Raw genomic sequence first — 26,953 nt, 5'->3', positions numbered from 1 at the left:
CTTTAAACACTAAGAAATACTCGGATGGTAATGATGCATTATGTTTTCATTAATTATGTTGTTTTTTGTGCTCTTTCTTACATTACCGTTACATTATCAGTGAGATGTAGATGTAAAGTTTCTGTGAATAACTCGTTAATAATTGCATTGTTACGTGCATTAGCAATTAAACTAATTTATAATGTTTGATTTCATTCAAAGTGTTCTGCAACAAATATCAAAAGGGTAATTAATATCTTGGATGGTGCATATCCTTTAATCAGAGGCAGTAGAACTATGTTTTATCAATTGAAACGTAAAAACTAGTTCAGTGATTCTTAAACTGTTTTAATTATTCCTTTTGATTACTTTATTATTACTGTTCTAAAATCTGTGATTGCAAATTGTATGTTATTTTTATGAGTTTAGAAGAAGAATGCTCACAATTTGTAATAAAGGTAACGTTTTTGTTGAAATTATCAATAAAATAAATGATGCAATAAAAGACATTCATTTATTTAATTGCAATAACAAAACATGCATCGCTGTCTTAAAAAGATGGCGCTTCATGTAGTGTAGGCCTTTGACAGCATGTGCAGACAACGAGAAAAAAAGAAAAGAAAAAAAATTATCAATGAAGATTTTTTATTAATTAATTAATTAATTAATTAATTTATAAAAAATCATTAGGGGGTGCAATAGAAAAGGTTTGAGAACCACTGAACTAGTATATTAGAATTCCACGTAAAGCAGTTATATGGCATAATAATATATATAATACATTTGTCTATTTGCGCTCATACACAGGTGGTAATCCTGGACAAGCCCCCGGTCCACTGCAGGACCTACATTTTTCTTTATAAATTCAAATTTTCTCTTCAAGGTCACTGTCCAACAGTAACACCAGCGGCTCTTTGTCAAAATGTTCTCACTCTTTATATAAATCCTGTGCAGATCTCTTTAGCCTCTCACCTCGACTGTGAGTGCTGGGAATCCTGCTGCTTCTCACACACCCAGTGATCCCACAGCTCTCCTTTGGGTCTCTGATGGATTAGCTGTGGGTGACAATGGATCCAAACGAGCTGTGTCACAGAAATGGCTCACGTTATGAAGAGGTTTTAGTTTTATTACGTTTGAGATGCTCACATTTTTTTATTTATTCATTTTTTGTTTCCTAATATTATGTTCAATAGATTTGTTTTACACTGTGAAACAGGGTTGGAGTCAATTACAAATGAATTATTATTTATTTAATTAATTATTTAATATAATATTTTCAATTACAAATCCATTATGATTAGTGACCTAGATTTTTTTCCAATTACAATTGAATTACAAACAGTTATTATCCTCAGAAAGTCAATTACAATTACGTTCTCAATCACAACCTGAAATAAATAACCTAATAAAAGTTAACCTTCCTCTCTTATTATAACAGGTCCAAAATCAGCTGTAAAATATGCTCATAAATAATATCTATCATCTAATTGCTTCCCTATCTATTGGTTACCTTGTTAGGCTTCCTAATAAATGAAAACACAGGTTATAATATTTATGGTATGGGCATCTGAGCCTTTTTTGTGTCAGTATAACACTAGATTTCAATGTTTTTAAAATGGTAAAGTGTGGGAAAGCTTGATATGAAACATATTTTAACAACTGTTTACTCCATATGTGTAGAACTGTACATAGAACTGTAACATGGTTCCCCAGTTTGGCGTTAAAATTACAATTGACCATTTTTTATAGCATTTTCATGGGAATTACAATTACAAAGTAAATAACCGTATCTGAACTCAATTACACTTTAAGTATGATCACGACAGCAACAGACATTTGAAATTACAATTATAATTGACCCAAACTCTGCTGTGGATGCTGAAGGTGGAGTAATGTAAGATGTAAAATTGAAGAAAAATTTAAAAAAAAAAGATTATGCAACAGTTTTATGTTTTTTTTTTTTTTTTTTTTTTTTTTTATCAACTCCATGTGTAATAAAATGTTACACTTGTGACTGGAGAGTTTAAAGTCCCCTACAGAGCCATAAAAAAACAAACCCCAGTGTGTGGATTATCCGACATGTCACCGGTTCCCAGTCACTGCCTGTTGAAGAACCAGTGAGTGGTGAACCTCTGTTGGACCATCATATTTTTCCTTTTCTCAATGAAAAACTAGAAACTGGACTTTTGGGTCACTCGACATACACCTGCCTGGATGAGTGTAGTTGGCTGTTGAGGTCAGAGTTTGTGTGTTTTCTTTTATCTTGTCATGACCTGTTTGGTTTCTGCGTACCTGGAACCCACCGAGCTCCTTTCATGATGAGACAGTATCTTTATTCCTCTTTGTTTCCAGCGGTTTTTCCCTCTCTACGCTGCTCGTGCTCTCCTGTTGCACCACGGTGTCAGGTTTAGTTATATATGCACCCTGTGTCTTTGATCCCTCCTGTTCTCCTGTGTTGTGTACATTGCATAACTAACTCGCTGCTGCTGAGCCCAGAGGTATACTTCAATCCCTCTCCGTCTCTCACACATACACACAAATTCCTTCATCTCTGACACTCCCACCCTCACCCACCCCATCCTTCCTTCTCTGGCAGCTATCCAGGTCATCACTTCTCTGCCTCTCTTTTCTTCAAACCCAAACATTGAAAGTTAAAACAGTTGGACTCCTCACTTGTCTTCCCCTCTTTTGTGCGTTTTTTTCTCTCTCTCTCTCTCTCGCTCAGTTCTCGCTCTCGTTCTTCTTCTGTTCTTTTGTTTTTTGTTTCCCATCATTTCTCTCCTCTCTGCTCATCCCCCCCCCACCCCCCCCCCCCCACCCCCACCCCACCACCTCCTGCTCTCCTCTCTCCCAGTGGTCTCATTAAGCATGGGTAAGGCTGCCTGGTGAGCTTTTGCATGTGTGTGTTTGTGTGCATTCTGGCATGTGAGTGGAGGCTGTGTGTGTTTGTCCTAGTTAAAGCCTTACTTGACTGAGCAAGCCACGTGTGCTGCTACCCAGGGTTCGGACCTCCATTATTACCACAAAGCTGTCACAAACAGTAAATAAAGTACAGCCTCCTTTTTGCTGATTGGTGCTTTAACACACGCTGCTTTTTTTTTTAACAACACAAGCCTCCACTTTTCTCATTCACTGGATACTGAAGCCTGTGACAACCCTGTTGTGAAGGCCAACGTACACCTAATTAAATAAAGATGACTAAAAGTGATAATAATAATAATATGCATGCACTTTTTGATATTTTTGTCTTTTTGTGACATATTGAACTACATTCCGAACACATCTGTCTCTTCCACAAATCACATCCCACCTATGTGGTCCCACCCCTGGGATGTCCTCCTTTTACTGAGTGAGTGAATGATTATATGTGTGTGTCTGTGCACCACTGTTTTGCTAGTGTCCTGTTACAGGGATGGGGCCCTGTGCTGGAATGGGCCTCTCTGCTGCCTCGCTGGCAGAGCTGACCTCTACGGGTCAACGCCCATTACCACATGAAACCTAAATGTCAAGCTCTACCCCCTGCTTCAGCCATTTGTCTTCCTCTGTGGGTCAGGCTGGCTGGACACAGACACAGACAGACACACAAACCCTCCTGCATACATGCTTGTGTTTCGCGTATGGGTCTGTTTTAGTTTGCTGACATAGTGAAGGCCTCGTGGATCAATAAATAATGTGTTTTCAAAATGACTTCCCAACACATTTCTTGTGTTTTCACGAACTGAGAGTTGAAGTAAAACAATGGCACATGTTTATTTGGGAATTTATATATAGAATAGTGTGAACAAACTAGATCCAAAATAGTGTCAAGCAAACAACTGTCCTCCTTGTCTGCAGAAGAAACACAAGGAATCACAGTAAGAATGAAGTTAAAACAATTTTATGTTTTTCACAAAACTTTTACTAAGTGTGTACGTTAAAGCAGAACTAAGTAACTTGTACTTAGCGCTCTCCCTAAAGGTCCCTTTTGGTTATGTCACTGTTGTGCCTTCCCCACCCCACAGCTACATGCGCACCTTTGCTCTCCCAAGACAGTAGCAATCGATCACTGAAAAATCCTAATACAACAGTGATACTAAGGGTGCTTTCACACATATCGTCCCATGTGACCATGTGAACAGTTTGAGGAAGAGAGACAAGTAAAATAAATGAATGATGTGGGAGTAATACAGAAGGGAGTGTGGAAATGTGTGTAATGTTTGTTTGTGTGATGACAAAACGGCTCTGAAAATGGATGGATGGATGGATATTTGTGTGTGTGCTGCCTGACGGAGCGCTGGGTTGCGGGTGTGTGCATTCCTGTTGCCACAACGACAGTGTGTTTGTATTGGGCTGCAGTAAAGCAGTACGTCTTGCCACCAGGTCATAGGTAGGGAAAGTTGTAAGTGCGGTTTTCTGGCCAGAGACAGCAGGGGGAGATGAAAGACCCCCAATCACTCCATAAACACTTGTATTACCCTCACAGGGACTATGAGAAGGGTTTGTTAAGGTGAAAAAGTTACTTAGTTCTGCTTTAAAGATTAAAACAAACTTTCAAGCATCAATTTTAACCTTTGTAAATTTTTTTTGAGCAAATGATCTTTGATATATTGATCTATGTGATTTTGTTGTTGTGCATCTTTTGAGTCATTTTGTGTAGTGATAAACCGATACATCGACCAGCCGATATTATTGGCCAATTTTTGCATTTTTAACGTTTATCGGCCTTTGCGGGCTGCATTATTTACAAAGAGCAGAAATTATTTTACTTGTTCTCGTTCTACTCCACCTTTGTTAATTTAAATAAATGTTGAGACTCGTACCGTTTATCATCATTGTGTAATTTTTATGATGTAAAGTGAGGGAGCAAAAGTAGTATTGGCTCAAAATATCGGCTCAAGAAAATCGGCAGTCTGTATCGGTCATCGGCTAAGGCTGATGGGAAAAAAATTGGTATCGGCATCGGCCCTAAAAAAAATCCATATCGTTCGATCCTTAATTTTGTGTGTTTTTGTTGCCTATTTGTGTATTTATGTAGTCATTTTGTGCATTTGCTTTGGGGGCTATACAAAATCAGCCAGATGTGGCCCCCGGGTTGCCATTTGCCATGTCTGCTATAGATGGTAATAAAAGCACAAGATAAATCAAGTCAACTTAAGATTATTTTCTTTTTTTTTTTGGTATTTACGTCATACGATAGTTCTTCAGACAATTTATTAAATCCAGAAAATGTTTCCCTACATATACATTAGTATATATGGAACATTAAATGCATATACATGTAGCTCCTTTAAATCTAGCATTTACCAAACAATTGGTAAAGGTTTCCACCAGCGTCTATGTCATTTTTTGACAGTTCAGACACGTTATTACACGCATTATTTAAAGCCGTTAAAGGACTACTTGAAGCAATCCCAAAAAAAAAAAAAAAAAGTGCTCTCTTTCATTGCTCAAAATGCAGAGTGATTTGCAGACACCCCGTTACAAGGTCACATCCCGAGAATGGATCACTGACTCGAGGGACATTTATCTCTGTGATGATTTAACATTAAAAACATCTTGGAATACAGCGCCTCACTTCATTTGTCCCCACTCACCTCATGCCAGGGCTCCAGTCAAAATGAGAAAATGCTTTTTTCCCCTTGCATTCAGTGATGAGCTTGGTGACAGCTATTATCAGGGAGCGTCTGGCCGCCTCCATCACTTGTTCACCACATTACTGAGGAACAGCTATTTATTTTTGTAGATAGAGAAGAGAGAAAAGCCAGCAGTGAATGTACGTACACACACACACACATACACACACACGGACCAAAAAAAAATGACTTGTTTACAGGAACCTGTCAACCATGTGTCCTAATGATAAATAAACAGTGAAAAATCCTTATTTTTAATGATAACATGTATAGGCCTGCACACCGAATATTGACGGAAAGATTGAAAGCATTCTCAAGGGCTTTTCCAACATGACGTACGACTCTCACCCCCTATTTTTTGCTTCCTCCCTTCATTTTTAACCCACACCATCTTTCTTAGCCTCTCTTTTATTCATCATAGAAAGCTTGAAAATGCAAGAGATGCCATACACACACATTTATCAACAGGACTGACCAACAGGGTAGCATCAATTTAACGAATATGAAGAGAATGAACAATAAAAAACACACACACACACACATAGTGAACGTTATTGCTGTAATAGATTGTTGTTGTGTTGTATTATGATCAACATTCATGCCAGTATTAAGAAAAACATAGAATCTGAGCATTAACACAGAAAAGAACAAAGGGTTTTTATGTAACTGTTGTCTTTTTGTGTGTGTGTGTTTTTGTTTCAGTCATTTGGCGTGTTTTTAGAGTCATTTTGTGTATTTATCTGTCATTTTGGGAATTTCTGCTGGCATTTTGTGTATTTTATGAGTCATTACATGTGTTTTTGCTATTTCTTGTGTTATATTTGCATTTTGTTTATTGTCAATCTGTGCCCTTTTTAAAAAAAAAACATTTTCATTGTCGTTGTTGGTGAGTTCAGGTGGTTGTTTTGTGTGTTTTTGGAATCTTTTTTATATTTTTGTTGTTGTCGCTTTGTGCATTTTTGTTGACATTCTGTGCATTTTGCTGTTGTTTTTGGGGTTATTTTGTGTATTATCTTGGACTTGTTATTCCTATTACTCCCAATATCTTGAATTACAATTTTTGGTGGATTTGTCTTGGGGGGCCGCACAGAATTAGACCCAGGGCCGCATGTGGCCCCTGGGTCGCCATTTACAGTACCTATGTCTGCCCTACATCATCGACTACACACCAAAGCCAATACTAATGGGATGATTCCATGCTCCTTGCTTTGATAAATGCCCTGTTGTTTATGCTGTATCACTTTCTTTTGTCCCCCCCCCTCTCATCCTCCCCGTGCTACATGCACGCTGCTGTTTTCAAAGACGTGCACGATTTCTTTCAGCGTGTGTTTCGCACTTGATGTTGGTCTCAGTTGTTGTTCCCCTTTCTCTCCCTGGGCTGAGATCACAGGCGGCATTTATTACGGTCGTCTGCAGGTTGTGCTTCACAACAAAGGGACAGCGACTATCCTCCCCTAGCCGACACTTTTTTTCTTTCATTTTTTATGCTTAAAAAAATATACACTGCCCTCTTTTTTGAATATTAGCAAACGGCCTACTTTGCACATCTAAACTTAGCTTCTTACTTCCCAAGGCAAAGGAGGGAGATGATAGTTTTGCTTGTGAAGAGGAGGGTTTGGTGTATTATGTGTGCTCCAGTAAGACACGGATAATTGAAGCGTGTTGGTGTCACTGTGCTGATTACTTTTTTTCACTTGTTGGCTTTTTAAAGTTGCTGTTTAACCCCATTATGTGAATAGAAAGGCCTTTGGTAAGTTAGGAGAGTTAGAGTAAGGAATGTGTGTGTGTGTGTGTGTGTGTGCGTGTGTGTGTGAGACACAGTTGCCTCACAAGATGAAGAGCTCTTTCTTTACCCAAGGGGAATGGAGTTTGACAGTACTGTAGCCCCCACCCACTTCTTCTTCACTCCACCATCCCCCAATGCTGATAAATGTGTTTCTCTTAAAGGAAGGAGGAGGTTGGTTTAAAGTAGTCTCCTTTAATGTAGCTTTTTCCTCTGTGTGTGTGTGTGTGTGTTCATATGTGTATGTGTGGGGGGGTTTGCTAATGCAGTGCAGGGCCGTGCCGTGGTTCTACAGGCAGGCAGACTCGTAGGCAGGCCCGCAACCTCGACCTCTGCATCATTTGTTTGGACGAGGGCCGTCAGCGGCTGTCAAGCGGCCAATGATGAAGTGTCAGTCGGTAATTGTCCCCGCGAAGCATCCACATCTCCGGGGGTGATGGTGGAGGGGGGGGGGGGGGGTATTCTGCCGGGGAGGCAGGGAGCTGACAGAGAGAGAAATGACACCATGGGCTCCTCCTTTTCTCTCCCCTCTTGTTTCAATGGGGTTTTCCTCTGTGCTCTACCTACAGCTGCACAGTGTGTGAAGCACATCCATGGAGCTTCAGCTGCACCTTAGTGACATGTTGTGTGTGTGTGTGTGTGTGTGTGTGCGTGCGCATTCACACCATCAGGACAGTGTGTTTTCAAACCCACACTATACTACGCTGCTCTCCATTATTTTCTAATGAATGCTTCCTTTAACACAAACAGCACTTTTGCTCGGTAGTTAAAATGAGCTCTTTTTTTAATTTTATTTTTTCATCATCCTGTTGTGACTTTTCTAGCAAGTTTAAAAACCATGTTCTTATTTTTAGGAGGGTTTAATATTGTTGTAGGTGGATGCACAGCAGCTTTTCATAATGCAATTCACAGTAGGTATAGCCATAAATCATTGGTCTGTAGTAAGGCAGAACCCTCCTCTGCGTCAGTTTCAAATTTAAGTTTTCAGTCAAAGCCTAAATTAATAGCTTCATAACAGTTTATCACACAAAGTTTAATTTAAGCACAAAATCAACCCAGTCACACTCCCAACTCCTCACATCGACTTTCCGGTATGACCCTTTTCAAAATAAGACTTCTAACCCTATCCCTAACCCTAACCATAATTTATGGTACACTAGAAATGTCATAAAAACAATTGTTTCCATGGGCCGACCCTCTGCGTCGATATGTGACGAGTTGGGAGTGAGAATGTGTTGACAAAATAATCTTCAAGGTAAAACATTGTCCTTAAAAATATTGTGTTCATTTTATAACCATCTGGAAACATCCTCTGCATATCAAGTTATTAGTTGAAATACTGACAGACGAACACTTTGAACATCAAAGTATCTTCTCAGTGATCAATCAAAGTAAGCAAATCACACTGAAAAGAAACTCATGACCAATGGAATAAACCCTTAAAAAACAACAACCATGAAATAATAGAAAAACATACAAAATTACTGAAAAATACACATAACAGAAATAAACCAACACACAGAAAAACCCAAAATTTACTCATATCACACAAAACAACACCAAGAATACAAATAATGACTCCAAAAATATGAAAAACAACAACAAAAGTACACAAAGCCTTTTTTTTTCTTCTGTTGTTCTGCACAGATATGTAAATTATCCCACATGCTGGATAATGTGGCCCTCAGATCGGTACATCTGATACATTTGTGGCCCCTCACTGTAATACCAGTTCTCAATTTCTGGTTTGAAGAACTGATACACAGACGTTTGGATAATAAACAGACCATCATGCCAATACGTAAATGCAACATTAATGATTAGTGATTATTGTCATCAACAATCATATAGACAATAAAAAATCACTTTACAAAATGCAGAAGAAAAAAAAAACATTATTAAAAAAATAAACAAGTCATCAGAATAACTGTCAACCTATCAAAAATAATATTTTCAAGCCTCACTTTTAGCATCAGCCAGGTGAGGAAACGAGTTTATCCTCCTATCTCTATAGTGAAGCTTTGACTATTTAATTGTAGAAACGGAGCCAATCACATTAGGTTTAAAAACTTATCCATAGCTGAATCTTCTTTGCCCTAAGATCATTACGTCATTACCGAACAACAAAGACACGCTAACGCATGCTGACGTCCAGGTGACATTCAAGGAGGTTTCGCTTTGATCCAGTTAAATCATCGTATGAAATATTTCTGTTGTGCAGTTTTTATGTTAGCATAAAACATCCTTAACACGGATATTACAGAAGAAACCATCGTTGCTGGAATAAAGAATGGGGAAGATAACAAAGGTACGAGGAAGTAAGGATTCAACATGAACAAATATGACAAGAAGGTGGGCAGTTTGATGAATGGAAATGAAACACGGTTAGAGACCGATGGGAATATGGTGGAAACCACTTAAAGATAAGAGCCTTGTGTTTGCGACTTTGTCATTCCTTTAATCCACTCCTGACACAAGCATTACCTGCATGTTTTAGAACAAACTATAAGAAGGAAAACATCCATTCTACTTCATTTCAATTTGAGTTGACAATGGGAGCAACGTGATGCTTATTGGGTGCTTTAAGACAATTATGCAACAAAGCTGTGGCCACTTTCACAATATTGTTAAATGCTCAACAGAATGCACTTGGGAGATTACAGTGGTGCTGTTTTTTTCTGGTAATAATAACCTGATATAATAGCATGCAGGAGTATAGTTTGTATATCACGCTGACGTTACCATGTGTTCTTCAACACTTCTACTGTATTTATCTTCCCTGTAACAGTGGAAGGGAAGCTCTTTGTCTCATTGTCACATTATATGGAAGTGGTTACCTTCTATATGTACAATCCAATGACATCACCCTTTGTGATACTCTCTGTACTTTCTTTGGGTATTACGTGGATTATTATCCCCCGCCACAAAATGTGGAAGGGGGATAATAGGTTCTTCCGTTCGAGTTAAAGGGGACAGCTTTTCTCAGAAACTGTTTAAGATAGGATAACCAAATTCGATGTGTGGCTTCAGGGTATCAATACCTTGATGGAGTTTGAAAATGAGAAGCGCGTAATTATTTTGTCCGGAGTTATTGCTTTTGTTCCATTTTTTTTTTACTCTGTTCGAAGTATCTTCAAAGGGGACAGCTTTTCTTAGAAATCATTTAGGATAGGATAACCAAATTTGGTGTATGGCTTCAGGGTATCAATACCTTGATGGAGTTCAAAAATGAGAAGTGCGAAAATTTTTTTTACGGAGTTATTGCTCATGTTTCGTTTTTCTTTACTCTGTTCGAGGTATCTTCAAAGGGTAAAGCTTTTCTTGGAAACCGTTTAAGCTAGGATGACCAAATTTGGTGTGTTGCCTGAGTGTATCAATACCTTGACGGAGTTCGAAAATGAGAAGTGCGCAATTATTTCTTCCGGAGTTATTGCCCATGTGCCGTTTCTTTTACTCTGTTCGAGGTATCTTCAAAGGGGACAGCTTTTCTTAGAAAACCTTTAAGATAGTAATTTTATATTTTGATGTGACAATATTTTCTTATGTATACATCTAAGTTCTTAGATTTAGGACATTTAGGAAAAGGTTGTGAGTTATAATGACAACCAATCTGGTGGGGGATGTTGATGTTTTTTATCTTGTTTATGTCTTCTGTCTGTGCTCTAAAGAGTAACTAAACCCCAAAACCAAATGTTTCTGCATAAAACAAATGTATTTGGTGTAAAGTAGCATTGTGTAATTGATTCTTGTACAACTGTTGACATTTTAGTCCAGGCTATTACAATTAAATTTTGCTATTGGCTGAGATGTTTTGGTGGATTCTTACATCACATATCACCACTGTTGGCCCCGCCTCTCCTATAAAAACTAGCACCTGTCGACTCTGCAATCTGTAGGAGCATGTTGAGTTGGATTGGGAGAGTTGTGAATAGAAAGGTATAGTGAGTATTGAGTATCTAGTTAGCATAGCATAGATTGTTCTACGGAGATTTTATAGGGTAGACTGGGCGTGTCTTAGCTGCTCCTGGAGCCATGCCCATAATCAAGCCTTTTTTTTTTTATTTCTAGCCTGGATGCTCGTCAGCCAAAACCTCTGGGATTAGTTACTTTTTAAGTTTCTGCTTAGAAAACTACAGTAAGTGCAATAAAAATCTATGTCATTACAATAAGATCTTGGAGTGTGATTGGTTTTCGCCTCATTGCTCACTTAAAGGGTCCCCACGGAGGAACAGAATGGACTTGATTTTCTATACATTATTTGGTGCCTTTTTGTGCTTTGGAATTTCCTTTTCAGTGGCCAGAGACAATTTAAATGTTTGCGGTGCAGCAGGGTTTACTTTCTCAGAGCAATCCAAATTACTTTAACCAAACGCAACTGACAGAAAACATACTGATGAGTGATAATGAAGGGAGGACAAATGAAAGTAACAGGAAAGCCAGTTTGACGTGAACTCAAGATGGATTGACAAATTGTAAATTCTGATACCTAAATAACCCCTCTAGGGACAGCATGTGTATTAGTAAAGCAGTAAGCATCCCAGTTACTGTATCTCTTTGTCTGCAGGTGAAATACAGCTCGTCTAAATGAGGACAGAAGATCTGTGTCTTTTCTCTTGCTTTTCCTTTAATGGGACACTTGCTTAAGGCACTGAACCAGCTCCCTCTAGAGCAGCACACGTACAGCATGCACACACGCTGATCATGCATTACACTCACTACTGGATGCCCTTGCACACAGTGTGGTGTGCACTCGGAGTAAGAAAGAAAAAAAAAGACAAGTCTCCGCATCAAAATTACGCCCCAGTCTGTGAGATGAATCTATTTGGTGATTAGTTAGTAGAGAAAATAAGGCCCACTGCCCAAGCCCGGTAATGGGCTGTAATTGGGAAGATAACTGTATTTTTCTATCTCATCTGACATTTAAATCTAATCAGGCCCTGCTGGTTAGCATTGTGCATCACGACAAGACAACCTGAGGGGAAGAAATTCAACAGTCAGTTTACAAGCCGCTAAAAACCAATACACCGATAGTTTGGACGTTTGCCTTCAAATATATACACGCACCTCACAAAGGATCCACTCCGAGGCTTCTCTGCTTCCCATTACCACAGATTAGATGCTCAGTTGGATTAACACTTCCCTTTCATCCACTTCATTAGCAGAGAAAAGCCACTGCTGCAGCCGTATAGCCTGTGATAGGAGGGTATGAATTAGAATCCACTTATTTCATAGACTGCCACTAATTCCACACAATCACAGTTAATGGTGGGGAGTAATTGGGAAAAGGTGTTTCTAATTGTTTCTTTGGACGGCACGGCGTGCGTCGCTCCAGCTGTTTCCGTAGAGCGAAGCGCAACGTTCTGCGAGGGTCCGGCAACCGTATCGTTCAGTAGAACTCGCAGGTAATAAATGTGCGCAGACGAGCCAATTTCCTCTGGCGAAGCGTCCCGCAGAGCGTAGAAGCTGGGTTTCAGTCAATGAGAACCACCTGGTGCTGAGGGGAGTGATTAGGGCTGGCACCAATGAAAGCAAAAATCTGTTTTTTAAGGAAGATTGAGCAGCGAAACATGGAGGGAGGGATCGTGTGGCTGAGTTCGGTTTGCTGGAGAAATATTGATGTTAGGTTTTGGTGGGAGTGAGATCTGAGTCGCAATGTTGTTTTGTTTTCTTTCGTTTTGTCGGTGCTCAACTGAAGAGAGTTATTTGGGTAAGTGCATGTGTTTTAGGTTTCTGCAGTGGCACTGGTTGTCAGGTCGGTTATAGTGTACGCCATTGCCACAACAGTGGGTTTGTGGCTGCGGGTCCCATTCCGACTGAACACATACCAACCTATAAAATAAAGTGGATAAAAGTGTGGTTTGAGAAGAAAAATACAATTTCTCTGATGATGGGGATTTTATTTGTAACTGCAAATCGACAAATCAGCGACGAGCAGCTCAGCCCACCCATTCTACAGACAGACGGTGCAGATAAAAGCCCCATCAAATGGCATTCACTGGGCTTTGTTATAGCAAGTCACTGTGACATTGAATAAAAACAGCCATAACATCCTTACGTTAACATCTTGAATGTATTACTGGGTATATAGCCTAGCCAAGGGAGTCCCAACCTAAAAAACCAAAGAGCAGATCTGTGCAAGGCCATGAGAATCCATATGTAAATACTTAAAGCAACGTACGGTATGTTTCTAATGCCAACAGTAATTAATTTGATATGCTCAACAGTAAATGCAAGCTATGTAAAAAAAAAAAAAAAATCATAATAGTATTTGTTCAGTTTTTTATCTCTTAGATTTTCCCCCTGTTAAACAACAACAACTGCAAACAGTAAAAACAACATTACTCTAACATTTTGCCCCAGTGCAAAACAGTGTTTCCCAACCAAAGGTACGTGTCGTGTACTCCGAGGGGTACTTGAATACTTTGCAGGGGGAACTTCTGAATTTATGTGTAGAACGATGTGATATTATACAGTATATATGACAATATATTCACCAAAATACATGATGAAATGCAAACTAAAAATTAGTTAATTCCTTAGCTGCATCACCACAAATATGATTGATATTTAGCCGTAAAATGTAAATGTAAAATGTTTGCCGTATTCGTTTATGCTTTTGAATATTTTTTTTTTTGCTCAATCATTGGGGAAATTTAAATCACTTTAAAGTTCAGACCATGGTAGTAATTGACCAGTATGCTTGCAGTCACTGGAAATGATAGGGACACATACTGTGTTATGTTGACATGTATGATGATCGCGCGTCATGTAAACATGTACATTTTAATCAATTTCTTCTTCTTCAAAAAAAAAAAAAAAAAAACTGCAAACTTTAGAATTACGTTTGTACCAATGCATGTTTTTCCTAATATTGAACATAATGATGAAGCCTAAAAGGGATTTTAACACTTTGTTTCTTTCAAATTGAGTTTTCCCAGTTAATTATAATCACTATTGAGGGTATAGATGATGGTTTTCTGCTTTTCTTCCATTCCGTTTCCTTTACATATTGTCCACATTTGCAACCTCCTCTCCACCTTCCTGCAGCTAAAGCCTCAGGCTGTCTTGTGTTTCTTCTAATCTCATTGTTTTTCTCCATCTCTATTTAGCACGGATGTTGGCATTTAGGCCTCTAATTGTAGCAGCATCACTCGAATACTTCAGGCATGAATAACAAAGAATCCTATTATGCAGAATGAGCAGGCAGAATATGTGTACGCTAACACTTACTGTAAATACACAAATATTAGAGGGTACATTGGATAAAGGTTAGTTAGAGTTGATCGCAAGATACAAAGCATTACTAATGATGAAAATCAAATATGAATTGCTTGAAAAAAAAAAAAAGAAAATAATAGATTCTATAAATGATTTAACACATATACTGTAACTCTTCCAAAGTGACAGTGTTTCCATTTGTTTCTGTGGAAAAATATTCCTAATATTAATATTACAGAAACATTGCTCTGCATCAAATATTCACTCACATTTCTAACAAAACAAAAGAGTAAAAGTGACATTTTTAACATTAAAACCTTCACTTATTGAACAAATCATTAGGGGTGTCCCGATCCGATATCGGATATCGGCTCGATTTTAGCCTGAAAACGAATAACGGATTCAAATTTACGGATTCTCTGATTTTTTTAATTTATTTTATTCAATTGTAGAGTACTGTAGATATTATGTTGAAGGTTAAAATGTATGTAACCAATCGGTTAATAATAAATGGATCAGTTTTTCTCATACTTACTGTTGCTGACTATTGTTCTCCGTTTGAGTGACTTTTCTAACATTCCACACAACAAAATAAGTCTATATATTTTTTAGAGTATGCATGATTCATGCAGATATTGGATCAATACCGGTATCGGCCGATAGGCAAGGCTGCAATATCGATATCATATCGGAAATGAAAAAGTTGTATCGGGACATCCCTACAAATCATTACAGCTAATCATGTTTTCATCCTGAATAGACACATTTTTTGGGTAAAAAAATTATTAATGATACACATCTCATCCTTTTCTCATGTTCAATAAAATGAGATTAGAACATGTTTGGTTTTTGTGGGTCGTCTCCCTCTGTGCGTGTCAGTTGTACGGCGTAAGAAGGGAGAGAGTGAGGTGGCTGTGCTCGCTCCACCTTTTAGTGAGTGCACTTTTCGAGGTGGGAGGCAAACGAGGACAGGAGGAAAGTGTGTGTGTGTGTGAGAGAGTGTGAGAGTGTGTGTGTGTGTGAGAGAGATATGAGGAGAACACTATGGAGCTGCAGACTGAAGGAGGACACACTGCAGGATGCCCTGAAGGCAACTCACTTAGACACTGCAGAGAAACTGAAACAATGACAGCACACATCAGCACCTACAGTGAGAGATAGCGTACGCATAGCTGTGTGTGTGTGTGTGTGTGGTGTGTGTGTATACGTGCGTGTGTGTGCACATGTCTTTGTTCTGTCTGGCTGTCCTCTTGGCACGTAAATCATAATGGATCTCATTATCCAGCTGGGTCGGCTTGGTGGGGCCTGTCTGGCAGCAGATGATAGCTGGATGGCTAAGGGGCAGCCATTACACACACACACACACACACACACACACACACACACACACACACACACACACACACACACACACACACACACACACACGCACTAATATATGTATTGTTGTAGTATTGTTTAGGGTTCACTCGCAAATCCTCTCAAACTGTACAAGTTTAATTTTTCACTCATTATATATAATATAAATCATTCAAGAAAATAACAAATTCAGATTTAAAAAACTACCAAAACAAAATGTATTAACAAAACAGCTAATGATGCATAATCCAAGCTACTGAATACAATAAATTAGAGTAAGTTTGATTAGTTTTATGTGATATATATATATATATATATATATATATATATATATATATATATATATATATATATATACTGTATATATATCTATATTGCTAAATAACCAATCATCTGATGTTAAAAGCCACATGTTGGAGGAATTGTTAGGTAGAACTAGGTCCAACTGTATGAATGTTGTTTTTGTTTTGTGTTTTAGTTGTTGTTAGTGTTAGGGGTGTCCCGATACGATATCGGATATTGGTCCAATATTAGCCTGAAAACGAATATTGGATATCGGATTCAAAATTCCGGATTCACCAATTTTTTTCCAATTCATTTTTTTTAAATTTATTTTATTCATTTGTAGAATACTGTAGATATTATGTTGAAGGTTAAAATGTATGTAACCAATTGGTTAATAATAAATGGGTCAGTTTTTCTCATACCTACTGTTGCTGACTATTGTTCTCTGTCTGAGTAACATCACTTGCCTTTTCTAAACATCCCACACAACAAAACAATAAGTAATTATTATTTTTTTATTAAAGAAAAAATAAAATAAGCAATAAAATTAAGAAAAATATTGGTATCATATTGGAAATGAAAAAGTTGTATGGGGACATCCCTAGTTTGTGTTGCTTTGTTGTGTGATGTGCTATATGTAATTATATACTGCACTAATAAGACAGTTGTATTGGGTTTGGACTCTAGAGAGAGTAGCAATAGCTCTAGCTAAAGCTAATGGAGATCCAAATAAAAAGATACAAAAAGGAGAAACTGTTCGACACACGCGCGCTTGTATGTGTGTGTGTATGCACAAACACACATGCACGCGCCTGGGGCCCATCCAGACACAATGGACATTAGCGGCTCAGCTTGCCATCAGACAGAAGGCGAAGTGATGCAGAGCAAAGGGAGAGACGGATGAAAAATGGAAGTTATCCTCTTACCCCCACCCTCCACCCCCCCCCCCCCATCCTGTCACCTCCCTCCCTTCCTCTTTTTCCGCCTCTTCTTTCTGCACTTATATCCTATCCGTCACTTGTTTGGAGGACACAGCAGATGCCTGTTGTCCCTCGAGCTACACGCTACACGTTCCTTCCCTAATGCTGCACAGCCACACACACACACACACACACACCAGTGAGGCATGAATCACATGTGCACAGGCTATGCAGAGCAGGCCAATTGTGACTTAGTAGGAACAGTAAAAAAAAAAACCAAAAAGCATGTTGTGTGTCTGTAAATCACATGTTGTGTGAGTTTGCTACACAAACACACGACAAGCCGCAGCCATTTGGTATCTGAGCAGTGCCTGGATCCTGTGCTGTGAATACAGACGGAGCAGTTGGTTGCTCGTAACACAGTTAGAGCCTAAACCATTTGTCTGGACATGACCATTACCCAAGCCAATTACTGGCTGGTGTACAGGCGATATGCCAGCAGCTTAATGTTTTCCCGTCATGCCTGCCACCCCTGAAACCCCTCCCTTTTAACACACATAAGCAGAAGGAGGGAGATAGAGAGGAAGCACTGTTGGCCTGGGGGCAAATCTCTCACCCCATCAGACTTCACTGACGGATACAGCTAATAAACTTTTATTTAAGCTAATGCTCTTACTTTTTCCTTCCATTTCTGTCCTTTTTTTTCTTATTTCATTCTACTGTGTTTTTCTGATTCCACTCCTTCTGTTCTTCTTCTTTCTTTCTTTTTCTTTTTTCGCCGAAGGCCTCGTCCGAGCGGTCGATGCAGGCACTCCACCAGCCGGAAGCAGTGTTGGCTGACCATCGCAGCACTCAATCAGTCTGAGCAGAACCACACAGGGCCGCTGGCAGCCATACTGAGGTAGACACAGTTGTAGATCCTGGACTAAATTCATTTAATAAATCACAAACACACACACCGCATAAGCAGTAAATGTCATACACTGAGTTTTATAGATCAAAACAAAGTCGACTGCGTCAACAACCGTACATCAAAGGTTGAGTCGTCTCCGTGCACGAGCGCCCAGTGTTTTGGACAAGGTCTCGGTGCCGCTGGCAGCTGATGTATTTCTGTGTTCTCAGGGCAGAGCGCTTCATTCAGACTAAACAGCTGCTTTGTTTCTTTTCTATTTATAGCAGGTGAACGCGCTCCGTCTGAGTCCACACTTGGCTCTGTTTGTGCATCTGTGGGTTTTTTCTCTGTTGCCTACAGTGTCAGTGTGTCTGTTTGTGTGTGTGTGTGTGTGTGTGTGTGTGTTTCAGTCATCATATTATGACCATGAATCTGTGAATGTTTGGATTTATGCAGATTCCACTGTCGTGTTAGTGCTCAAAAATCCTTGTGCTGTGATCAGTTGAAGTGTGTGTTTGGGAACAGTCTTGTGCTTTTATTTTGAAGGAAAAAAATGCTATACCTTATTTCCAAGTTTATACTATTTAATACTTTTTTTTTGAGTAATACACCCATGCAAGACCAAATATTAATATTATGTACTTTTGTGTCTAGGGTTTAACTGTGACTGGCCTCATACTGTAGAAACACTGCTGTTATTATTTGTTTTCGCAGTAACTAATAAGAAAATAATGTGCAGTCTGGGGGAGTTTGAAATTATTTTGTGATTTGCTATCAAACAAATTATATATTTTTTTCATCTTAAAGGGAGTATTGTTACAAAAGTAGAATTGTGCATGCCAAGGAACGGAATCATTATTTCTCTTGTAAAATATTATATATTATTAACTATTGAACATTAAAAGTTGTGTTAAACTTGAGTCAGGCTTTGCTTGATTATTAATAATATAATAACAAAATAAGGTACAACATATCCGATTAACCAAAGAAAAAAAATGAAGTTTACTTTAAAATATAAACTTTTTTTCAGTATTTAACAAAAACCAGTCAATTAGGCAACATATCTATAACTTTATTCAGCTGAGGACAGACGTACCATTCATTGATTTTCATTGTGTTATGCTGTAAAAACAGTACCTGTGTCATTTCCCCTGGACTCTACTACCTATAGGCAGCCTATAAGGTGACACCAGGAAAACTTTACATATTTTACAGACCGTTTAAAATCCACGGAGACACATATGGCTACTATGGCTACATTAGCGTATCCCTGACTGTGAGTAAACCCATAATGTAGGCCTGAATCCAAACAAAGAGGTGTCAGTATGAAGATAGTTCTTATCTAGCCTTGAGCTCAGGTTATCTGAGATCATGGAGACCTTGTATGGAATGAAGTGAGTAGGAATAATATGAGAGAATAAAAACAAAAACACTATAAGATCTGAGCCTAAAGGATTACTTTTGCAACAGCACAAAAGTTGATGATGTTGTTGTAATAGTAATCCTGCAGGATTATACATACTATTGCACAAACAACACATCATCAGTAGAGTAAAAGCAACCTGTTTTAAGATGCTCTACACAACTAATCAATCCCTCCAGGATTTCGCGGGCCATTTTTCCAAAAGTTGCGGTAAAAAGTTGCGATTATTTTTCAGCCCTAAAACATACTTTACTCACGATTAAGTTAATTATTCCTACCAATTATAAATACATAGTGACCAGACATGTTCTAGAAAAAAATGTGCTGTATGGTTGCAAAGCAAACACCCACACAATTTTGCAAAACATGAAAACAATACTGAACTTAGGGAATCTCAAAGTGCATAACATGAACCTGTCATGAAGACAAATTTCTTTAGGAGTAACAAAAAAAAGTACAGAGCATTAACGAACATACTGTATGTAGTGATATTGTGTGCTTCCTGTTGGTTCTGCCACATGGGGTTGTGCACTGGCTTGCATTCTCTTGACGTGCTTTGCAGAAGTAAAATGCTTGTCCATAGATGACTTCCGCTTTTGCTTGATGATAACATTGCATTTTGAACAAAAAAAGTCTACCTACATTTTTATGAAGCAATGTTGTGTACTGTTGTGCACGGTCCTTAAGCCGATATTTTTGTAAGCAAATGCGAGGTATTTCTATCGCACATGACTCCATTGAATGCTTTTTCCCGGTACTGGTTGAAAACTATATTCTTTGTAGGTTCCTTGTAAGCAGCGCAAAGCATAGACATAATATACGTAGACGCACCGCTCTCGTGAGCGGCAGCAGTCAATGCGCAAAGTCCATAGTACATCCTCCGCTATTTCCGTAGCAACTACAAGTGCTAAAATGCCAAAAAAATAACAATAAGCGGCTGCAAATTTAGGTTTTTTTTTCAACTAAGTTGTGGAAAAGTTTCGGGCTTTCGGAAAAATTGCATTGCCGCACTGATTTCGCGTAGTTTGCTTGATTTTGCGTTAATAGTTGCGATCGCAACATCGCAAAATCCTGGAGGGACTGACTAATGTTCTCTAGGTGATATATTATGACGTATCAGGGGTGTGAGATGGTGCAGAGCACAGTCGCATGAAGAAGAAGTCCATGAGCTTGTGTTCCCTAAGCAATTTAATTTAAATAGTTTTTTGTGTGGAGAACTCGACTAGGCTTGATCATGTCGAGCTTACTATGGCTTTTTGATGTGCAAAGAGCTCAGCAGCCTGGAGCAAAATTGTAGAGTTTTCATAAAATCGTAAAGAGTCTCCATGCTTCGCCCTTTTCTTGCTTTTAAAGTTCTCAAAGGAGTCTCTGTTCTCCACTTAGATGATTATCGGATTTCCTTACACTTCACCCTGCCTGTTTACATCTCAGCCTCACTCCATCACATACAGTAGGTACAGTCTGTGCATCCTGCATCCATCCCTGTGTTACAGGACACAGGTGAGGCATACAGTCTTAGTATTTTTTTAATAAGACAGGCAATAACAATAAATCCCACAGGCTAATCACACAGTCGCCAATAACCCCCCCACACACACACACACACACACACAACTCAGAGTGATGCCGCATTGCCTCGCTGCCGCCTTCAATTACGCCATTCATCATGTGTCTTATCTGGCCGCCGATTTGATTGAGTGTGCAATGGGAGGCAATGCAAGACCTGCACGTTGTGTGTTTGTGTGAGAGGAGCCAGTGTGTGTTTGTGTTTGTGTTGGGGGGGGGGGGTGTTGACAAGAATAGAAAACAGTGTTTGGGGTTGACATCGGTGTATAAGGAATGTATGAGTAGAGACTCTGAGGGTTTGCAAGTGTGTGCACCGCACATCCAGCAGAGTGCATAAATCAAAAACGATGCTCTCCCTCAGCATGTGCATTCCTCTCCTCTCCCCCCCCTCCGACTGTCCCATAATCTGTTCTCCTTCTCATCCCCAGTCCCTGATGCTGACTTGTCTGTGGGGGTGGGAGGCGGAGGGGGGATTAGGTGTTGGGAGACGGGCAACACATTTTAATAAGCAAGCGACCGCTGTAATTTAGTGGCCTGTGAGGGAGATTAGGCTGATTGATGCTGGCCTTGCCTAATGGTCCAGCCTACGGCTTCCAGTCAAAATTGGCGGTAATGAAAGTTTTGTGCAAATTGAGATGGAAGAAAATAAGGCAGCCTCTCATCATCCCCCCCCCCCAGTTCTCTGTCTTCATTCCTTTTCTATATTCCTCCCGGTTTAGGTTTCCCTGTTGATTTCCTCCTGGGCTCTCTCCATCTTTCTGACAAGGTGTCTTTCTCACTGTCTCCCTTTATCACACACACGCACACGCACACACACACACACACACACGCACACACACACACACACACACACACACACACACACACACACACACACACCCAACCCAACTCTTCTTTTTATTCTCACATTCTTTTCAATATGTTTGTCATTTTAATAGTGATATCATGTTTCCTTCTTTATTGCTTTTTCCTCCCCAGCTCAACTTTAACTTCTCCATTTCATTAGTTTTTTTTTTTATGCACCTTCTCTTCCATACAATAAAGGATTTAATTCTACCTGGATTTGTTCCCCCCCCCCCCCTTTCCCCCCACGCTCCTTGTTTCCTCAGTGTGCAGATGGGGCAGGAGGTTTTCGTCCGCATCCTTCCTCAGTTGTCAGGACAAATTCATTTACATCCAGTGAGATGAGACAAAGTGGCTGATGGGTGTATAAATCTATCGCCTCTTCCCCCCCCCCACACACACACACTTTTTTTTCCTCTCCATTACTCACTCGTATACAGCTGGATTGCCATTTTCACAAGCTCCTCTGATTATAAATAATCAGCCGTGGAGATTATCGGACACTTTATCAAGTTCTAAATACAGCAACGACCTTTAGCATCAGACATAAACACAAAGTCAGCGGTCTCCCTTGCACTAAATATAAAGATTTCAGCCTGTAGGGGTGAGTCTCTGCGAACGACAGGAAGCTGAGGTTTCATAAGGCATGCGTGAGCAAATCAGTGTCCTCACTTAATCCCCAACTTCCCCTGACCGCCACCCTTCTGAGGACGAGAGAGAAAGAGAGAGACAGAAAGAGAGGGAGAGACTAACAAAAAAACAAATGTGGAAAAAGAAATGCAGGGAAGTTGAAGTGGCCCTGGGGAGGGCAACATGAAGCAGCTCGTGGAGTGGAGCTGGGGTTAGGCAGGACTAACTCACGGCTAATGGAAGACTACAATGCTGTGTGTAGCATTTGATGTTTTTTTTTTCCTTTATAAAACCTCCAGGGAATTTATGTGATAATTTCAACTCTCGTGGGATTTTTGGCTCCATACGAGATCAGTCTATGATCTGATGTGTAGTACTGTATATGCTGTGGGAGGTTGAAATGCACATTTTCTCTCATCCCTACAGTCGTGCGTGCAGGCGCGCATGTGTGCGTGTGTGCGTGTGTGTGTGTGTTGGCTTCGAATTCTGTTGCCCAACAACAGTATGGTTGTCTTTAGGCACTTTTCAGTCTCAGTTACTCTGAACTCCCACGCAGCTCTCCAAATGAATGGATTTTTTTTATCTATTTTTCACACAGGCATTGCTGACGTCACCCTCTCTGCTCCTGTTGCCACCCCGAGTCATGCACTGATCTATCATTAATAGCTTTCTGCCTCTGAGGTGCTAGCGTGTATTGTGCAAACTGCCGCATGGCTGCTCACATCATTAAACGCGCAAACATCCTGAATTCTTGCTTTGACAAAAGTGGGGGGGTTGGTAGGAAGTAATACCTAAAAGGGTTTTACAATGGATCTACACAGAACAAAACTATAAACGCAACACTTTTGTTTTTGCTCCCATTTTTCACAAGATGAACTCAAAGATCTAAAACATTTTCTATACACACAAAATACCTTTTTCTCTGAAATCTGTCTAAATCTGCGTTAGTGAGCACTTCTCCTTTGCGGAGATCATCCGTGCCACTTCACAGGTGTGGCATATCAAGATGCTGATTAGACAGCATGATTATTGTACAGGTGTGCCTTAGGCGGGCCACAATAAAAGGCCACTAAATTCCAACTAAACGGGTAAAAAATGTGTTTTTCTTTGAAATGCATAAAAATAACTTCAAATGTGCAATCACATATTTTGGAAAAGTAATGATAAAGTATTTTCATACCCCCTGTCATGAAATAGCGGGCATCACCCCTAGTTTGGGAAAAACTGATAAAACCAATATGTCAAAATGGATTTTAAGAAAAGAAACTAAAGATCTTGATTTCAATCAAAAACTGCCTTGCTAACTCAAAGCCTTATTTGCATAATCAATTAAAACACTTTTCGAGATGAGTCATGGGTTGAAGTTGACCCACTGGACAAACATTCCTATCCTTAAAGCTCTATTTTGCTATGCTGCTTTAGGTTTAGAAACCATTATTCCTGATCAATGTAAGTTTTTCTTCAGAACTATTTAGCACATTTGTTTCCTTTGATTATTACTCAACCAACTTTATCTAGTCAAAGATAACCATCCTGCCAGTCAGCATTGTGGTTGGGCAGCTGAGCTCGTAAAGGAGTGGCAGCCGCCTGTGAAGTTTATCTTGGCACGTGGGAGCTCTTGTTGACTTCAAGTTTGTGGTTGGAATCTCAGACAGCGCTACGTAATCTCACTCCTCATGTCCCAACGTTTCCCTGAACTCAGTGTGGTTGAGGAGCTTCTGTGGTGTAGATGTGGCGTACTGTTAAAGCTTTGTTAGCTTCACACTTGGCTCGACAAGAGTTTTATGTCGACATTGATGGTTTATTTTTCCCAGGACGGTAATGCAGAGAGGCCTTTCTGGAGTTTAAGGATGATGATAGTGAAGTCATGGGAATCTTTTGTTATGTGGTTATATTTAAATAATTTGCAGCCATTTGGGACTGTTCTGTAAATACATCAGACGTTTGGATAAACGGCACAAACAATGGATAATGCTTGACTCTTTCATATTTTTTCCGTGTTTGACTCATTTTTTGACTTGGACACAAACTTGTGTGATCGCTCCTGAGTTTATAGTGTGTTCATTTATAACATGCCAGTGGACGGGCAATAACACAGGAAACCCTGAGCGTATGAATGGCTTAAACGCTCTCCTCCCTCCTCATACTTCTATAGTTGATGATGCTGTGAGATATTAAATGGACTGACTGAATGCTCTGAAGTTCCCCTTCATAAGATGGTGGGATGTGGCTGATAGCATGAGCTGCTGGGGAAGGAGGGGGTTGTCTGTTCTTTTGACTGGTTGTAGAAAATGTGGAGCAGAGTTGGGGAAAAATGAGGGGCGTATTGGTGGAGGAGGAAAGGAGCAGAGGAGAAGTGCTGATGGGAAATAGACGAATGGCGTGCCAGTGTCAGAAGTGGTCATGTGCTGAGGAAAGAGTAGTGGAGAATGAGAGGGAGGATGGAAGGAGGACTTGACTGATTAACCTGTTTACCTCCCAGAAAATGCTCCAGGCGCCATTCTGATTAAAGTTCGCTCTTTCATCTATCATCGCCATGGCCGGACTTAACCACCCGGGCTTCCATTACCCAACACTGTCAAAGCAGCCAAACCTCGAACCTGTGCTACCACCACCTTCCGTCAGCAAGAAATTGTGCATCGCGTAAGTTCAGGCAGGCACGGAACTCAAGCTGACAGTAGCCGTTCCTTAATTCAGTTAATCATCCAGCTGATCTTGTTCCATGCTTGCCATTGGTTAGAGTTTGTCACAGTGCTGTATTGAAACCACTACAAACATGCCTATTTCCGCACGCTTCGTCCGCAAACACCTGGTAACCCACCCCCCACCCCAGCTCTTCCTCTTCTGTCTAATTAAACAGTGTCTCTTGTTGTGATCTAAACATCTGTGTTCTGTTCCTGTTTGACTTTCTGTTCTTGACCGCTCTCTCTGCTTTTGCCTCTCCATGTAGCTCATGGAAAAGCAAGAGGGAGCTCCCTTCACTTCGTGGCTTTTCACGCAGCTGCTGGAATGGCAGAGAGGTCCCAGAACAGAGCCTTACCGCCAAATCTAAAATGCTTACAAAATAAAACAATTTGACTAAAGTAATCCTGACTGAATTAGTCCTGTAACTAAGAGCGCAATTTACACTCTTGACAGTCACCTGTTGATAGGGCTGCACGAGTATAGCCAAAATGTTAATCGCGATTATTTGGATCAATATTGTAATCACTATTATTAATCACAATTATTCATCAGGTCTGTATTTTTAATGAACTACTTTTTAACAAACAATATGTGAACAGTTTAGAGTGCAAAATAAAAGCTCTAAACAAGAATAATGATAAATGCTAAAAAAGAAAAAAAAAAAAACACATTTACCAAAGAACTTAAGAACATTAAAGCTCTGTTGATTAGTCAGAGTTTGGGAATCCTCCACTTTATGAACTCGTGCTGCTCTGCCTCCAAGCTTTTGTTTAAACAGAACTCATGTGTCTCACCCAGTTTCTCTCAGTGCCCTGTTTTGTAAACTCCAGGCTTTTAGCACCTTGAGCATAATACGATTACACCCATTTGGAGAAAGCATATTGTCAACAGTGTTCTATTTATATCTTTCCAGTCCAGCCACTGTAGCACAGTGGCACAGCACGCTGCAATTGACTGATGCAGCATTGCACGCAGTGCACTAGTAGCAAGAGCACTGAAAAGCTTTTTGCAATGTTTGTGTGTGTGTGTACGTGTGACCACAATCCGATGGTAGAGGAGGGCAGCAGTTGATAATTTGTGCGTGGACCAAAGTCACACAGGTGTTTTGCAGATGGAGCAGTGGCTCTTTGATGAGAAGAGCAGCTTTTATGTGTTTATATTGGAAAGGCAAAGACTAGACAGCTGATGTTTCTCAAGGAGGAAAAAAACCCAACACTTCACTGAACTCGGTATGTCAGCGTTCATTTCTACAATAAACATGGAAAATTACTTCCTAAACAAGTTTTTATTCATTGATTTATTTCATTTCATTTTTATTTTTCATTTGTCTTAGGACTTAGGACATTTATCTTAGGACAAACCAAACCACACCTATGTTATACTGTTAGAAATAAGGTTTTTAAAGACAACTTAGTGTTTTTGTACAGATATATACAGATTATTTTAAATGAAAAAAAAAGCGCTGCATAAATCCAAGCTATTATTATTATTATTATTCTTATTATTATTATTATTATGTTGGATTTATTGATTTGTGAGGTACAGGATTTTATCTAATAAAAAAGCAGCTTTAATCTAATCGTATTCCTAATATATACTAATTATTTAAATGTATGAATGGAATGGGACGTGTATATATTAGTATAGTATCGTGTGCATCTCTGCATGGTACTAATAATTGACATTTCACAACAATTTGGTATAAAACCAATTTTTGTTTGATACAAACAATGTTTTATTGTTACGTCGGCATGAACA

At 39.5% G+C, this 26,953-nt stretch overlaps 1 protein-coding gene across 5 annotated transcripts in view; it reads left to right on the top strand.

The window, feature by feature from the left end:
• raraa (retinoic acid receptor, alpha a) overlaps nt 1-26,953 on the top strand; it is a 181,907-nt gene that overhangs the window by 30,826 nt on the left and 124,128 nt on the right. Inside the window, exon 1 of one of the 5 annotated variants that reach the window (XM_028475403.1) lies at nt 2,049-2,215. The exons of 2 other annotated variants lie outside the window; for them this stretch is intronic. The gene's annotated coding sequence lies outside the window, so the exon portion shown is untranslated. Of the gene's footprint in view, nt 1-2,048; nt 2,216-17,991; nt 18,058-26,953 lie in introns of those variants that run through there. 2 more of the 5 variants (XM_028475409.1, XM_028475407.1) reach the window with 2 other exon arrangements.

This window comes from Gouania willdenowi, chromosome 19, assembly GCF_900634775.1.
Source record: "Gouania willdenowi chromosome 19, fGouWil2.1, whole genome shotgun sequence".
NCBI classification, from domain to species: Eukaryota; Metazoa; Chordata; class Actinopteri; order Blenniiformes; family Gobiesocidae; genus Gouania; species Gouania willdenowi.
The sequence above is the reverse complement of the archived record's forward strand: the minus strand, read 5'-3'. Positions and strand labels throughout refer to the sequence as shown.